At 46.9% G+C, this 4,718-nt stretch overlaps 1 pseudogene; it reads left to right on the plus strand.

The window, feature by feature from the left end:
- The first annotated feature begins 246 nt into the window (after window positions 1-246).
- Window positions 247-768, plus strand: LOC149155063 (dirigent protein 23-like; annotated as a pseudogene).
- The last annotated feature ends 3,950 nt before the right edge of the window (window positions 769-4,718 follow it).

A 4,718-nucleotide genomic window follows, 5' to 3' on the forward strand; every position in this document is an offset into this window, starting at 1 on the left:
AAATTTGTGCAATTATTTTCAACGATCCTGACATGTGAAAATATGCTGTATCGTTGCCAACGAGATCCATGCCGTTGAGAGTCGAGCCAATTTGTATTCGTGGTATTGTCACCCTCGTGCACACATGAGACAAAGGAAAAGCATCTCGATAAGTTACTATTTATCCGTGACCAATTTCGTACTATCTCACACAATTACTTATAGTGTTTAGATATTTCCATTTGCAACTTCTTCCACTCTGGTTCGATGGGTCCCAGATTTTTTCTTTCGGCCATCATCGCCATTGTCATCCTCCTGTTTGCTGCACGTGAAGGTGAAGTAAACATGGTGTTTTATATGCATGATAATCTCACTGGAAGCAACGTGACGGCCATCCCAGTTGCGGGATTGACTGGCTCGTCTTCAAAGCCGGGGAAGTTTGGAACCATTGTAACTATCAGCGATGTTATAACCAGACGACCGGAAATCACCGAATCCGACTCCGATAATATTATCGGTCTAGCGCAAGGAACATACGTGAATACAAACCCTATAAATGGGCTTGATTTTTTACATGTTTTCACCTTAATCTTTGAAGATAAGAAGTACAGCGGCAGCACTCTGGAGTTCTAGGGAATGGACAGGTTCGCTCAGCCGCGCCGCGAGTTTGCCGTGGTGGGAGGAACCGGCAAGTTCAGATTTGCTCGTGGTTATGCAGTTGTTACCACAGAATACCTTTCTGGCAGTAATGCTATTCTCAAATTCAATGCCACCATCCGTACTAATTAATTATTTTACCTCTTCTTGATATGCTCAGAGTGTTGCCTTCCAAAATGGAGTAGTCTACCCAGGCGGAGGAATTGCTCGGTTTCTGTCGCCGTCCGGAAAAACCTCCGGCTCCGCCGCCGGCAATTCCTCCGCCCAGCTTCGCCACCCTCCTCATTTAATTACGACATCTGACAGGAGTTCCATCGCGTCTTGCCGCCATTCACACCTCAATTCGAATTTGGGAATTAACCACTGGCTGCATTCGACCTGGCACTCCCCTGCAGCTCACCAGGTCACCAGAACAAGCAGAAAGTGAAACCCTCTAGCGTAAAGAAAAATCTCTGAGTTGAATGATGACAAACTGTAAGGGTGGTTACCAACCCCGCAGTGAAACCATGGTTCCATAGGAACCTTAATCATCATGAAGGGCGAGGTAACATTACCAACCTACAATGACATTTCCCAAAACCACCAAGGAAACTGGAAGGAGGAATGAAACGAACTACACGAATGAGTTCGAAGAGGGAAAAGTAACCCACCAGACGGAAGAAGGGAACATCAGACTGCAAGGAAAGGCAAACCAGGGGTCACATATTGACATGCTTCAGTTCGGGTCACTGTATGATGCATAGATCAGTTTTCATTAGTGTTCCAAATGCTCAAGAAACAACGTTTTACATCATAGTTTTTCAAGGTTACTATCTAATCAAAACAAGGTGTCAACTTGTCATGAATAGGCTTAGAAACTGCACTGAAACAATCAATAAAAAGATGAATTCTTCAGACTTGTTTCCTGAGGAAACCCTAGGCCAAGCAAACTACAGAATTAGAGTTTGATTTCATTTTGTTACAGGTCTGATTACAGTTGAAGGAGCGAGGTCCTAGTCTTCTTAAAAAAAAGGTGTTTATATTGAAAAGTTTTCAAGTATTTTGTTTCTGAGCTGAAACCAGGCTGTCTTGAATCGAATGTCCTGGAGCTCTGTCTCTCTGGGCGGGCTATATATAAATGTATTTGGCTGGATATAGGCTACCATCATTGACAAATTTGCGTTATCCAATACACCAAGGAGTCAACCAAACGAGATTACATTCTAGAGAGTCAGCAGATCTTTCAAACTCTAAAGGATAACCTTAAAACGCTTCAAGCTACGATGAAATGAAGGGGAGACTAGCATTGATCCGAACTAGAATTTGCAATCGGAGATCCTTATGAACATACCACTTTTATGAAAAAGGTATGTAATAAACTATCTTCTGAGTGTTATTGTCACGCCCCCAGGCCTACGGTAGTCTTCCAACCGTGTCCGGCGAGGTGCGGCACCACCGTACACTTTCTTTTTAACGATACTTGTGCACATGGACTACGCCTTTCCACATTAACATACTTAGTTTGTTTTTCTCAACCAAGTAAAATGCATTAACCTTTATACTTAATGAAGCCCATACACATTCATTATCCAATATGCAATTAACCAGAACAATAACAATTGCACGCAAGTATAAAGGGAGGGGCAACTCCCGAACAAGTCTGCCCCACAACAATATATTATGATAATCTTCAATAATACATCAGACAAGTGTGCCTGGCAAAACCCAAGGCCAACACTTAGAAATATTTACAACAAGGCATAAGACAACCTTCTACATACACATTTGTGCACCTTTGCCCAAGAGCGGGTACGCACATGGGTCACCAAGACGCTCATACAATCCTACACAAATACCATGTACAAAACCTCCTCAACCGTGACAACCCTTCACATAAACCAATCCAAAACATGCGAGATCCTCTTAACCTTTATGCGCATGAGGAATGCGCATATCCTCAAGACTTCACACTTTTCCCTTGTCCTTATGCGAAGGAACTCAAGCGAAGTTCGATGGAGATAATGAGCTCCATCCTCCATCATATATACGCTCTCCATATGTTTTAAGGGGGGGGTGCACAACCCATGGCCGACCCCACCATTTTACATATAAGCCCACGTATATATATATTATATTATATTTTATTTTAATTATCCACTTATATTTATATGTTCCTTAACATATGCGTATAAGCCTCCATAATATATGTTTATGTGCATTAATACATGCGCTCAACACTTAGCCACATTCCAGCCTAAGTGTCTTTCGTGACATATTTTCGTCGCACCAGCTCGCTGTTTGTCACATTTCCAGCTCGCCGGGTGACCGCACCTGCTCGTCGGGTGACCGCGCCTGCGCCCATCTGTTTTCAGCTCGCCGGGTGACCGCACCCGCTCGTCGGGTGACCGCGCCCGCGCCCGCCTGTGTATGTCAGCTCGCCGGGTGACCGCACCCGCTCGTCGGGTGACCGCGTCTGCGCCCGCCTGTGTATGTCAGCTCGTCGGGTGACCGCACCCGCTTGTCGGGTGACTGCGCCCACGCCCGCCTGTGTATGTCAGCTCGCCGGGTGATCGCACCCGCTCGTCAGGTGACCGCGCCTGCGCCCGCCTGTGTATGTCAGCTCGCCGGGTGACCGCACCCGCTCGTCGTGCACGGGGCGCCCGCCCATCGTGTAAGGGCGCCCGCCCGCCGTGCGTGCCTACCCGGGTCATGCCCACCGCTCATCTGTCATGCAAAGAGGTGTCCGCCCGTCGTGTGAAGGGGCGCCCGCCCGTCACGTGCCTGCCTGAGTCGCGAGGGCCTTACATCCTCCTCCACCTGAAATCGTTGTCGTCCTCGACAACATACCATCTCGGTAGCTCTCCACCAAGATCAACAGGAGGTCATCTCAATCCATGATGATCAATCATCATGTGTCGCCCTCATGTGAACTGCTGCCATGATACTCCAACACAATGCTAACATATCTCTGTACATGCCGGCCCCCATGTCTGAACTAGTTGGGTAGCTAATCCAACTATCGCGCTCAAACAATGAGAATGCACATCCTCATGCCATCATCAGTCGTTCCTCAAAGCATCCTGTCACATCCTGAACTCGATCAAGAATCCATCCATAATCCATGTTCAGGTCCATGGAAACTCCATCCATCTCATCTGCAACATGTTGTCCATGATGTTTGGTGTCAATGTGCTACAAGTAATCAACCACATTTATCCCAACATCATCATGTGTGAAAAGTAGTTGAGTCTCGGCTCAACCCATGCCCAAGTGCAGCCACCAAGGCATCATCATCATCATCGTGACCCCATCACCTCAAAGTGTCTCATCGATCCTCCACATCAAGTCACTCTTCCAAGCCATGCCCATACATGTACTTTTAAGTATGCATCCCATACTGCATCAAAGTCTTCCTGACCTTAGCTCCTCAATGCATCAGATCTCTAAGTCCACCATGTATGATGTCCCCAAAGGTCACAACAATCTCATGTCATCATGAGCTCCATAAACCATCCCCAATCAACACTCTAGCAAGCATACAAGTCTCGGCCCAAAGGTCTCTGCAAGATGCCTCAGCTCTCCATGTAGTAGGAATTCTCCATGTCCCCAACCTGGTGCCCATGACTATGTTGCCCATGTAGTCCAACCAAGTAGACTCATCACAACATCGGTCATCCTCATCCAAGCTGCAATCTTCGGTTTAGTGAACTTGGTCACCCAACCATATCATCATCATCACGAGTCCCTTCCATCATAGCTTCTCCACCAAGGTGTCCATCAAGACTATCTCTTGGTCCCGGCCATGAGAAGTCCACCCAAGGGTGTGCCCTTCAATCTGCCCATGATTCATGCCGGGCACTTAGCCATATGGCTAAAGCATGACCCAATCATCCACAATGATCATCAAGTTCCACCCTTGTCAAGGGCCTCTGCACCTTCAACCATAAGGTCACAAGTAGCCCCAACAAGTCCTGCAATAGTTGACAATCCTTGCTTCTCCATACAAGGTTCCATCATAGTCATCCATGGCAAGATCCTCCATAGCATAGGCAAACTGGCTTTGCCTTTCACTGCACAAGGTCCATCTACCAAATGCCCAAATG

Source organism: Pinus tabuliformis, chromosome 9 (assembly GCF_031772625.1).
Source record: "Pinus tabuliformis cultivar Carrire ecotype Pingquan chromosome 9, CPIR1, whole genome shotgun sequence".
Lineage (NCBI taxonomy): Eukaryota > Viridiplantae > Streptophyta > Pinopsida > Pinales > Pinaceae > Pinus > Pinus tabuliformis.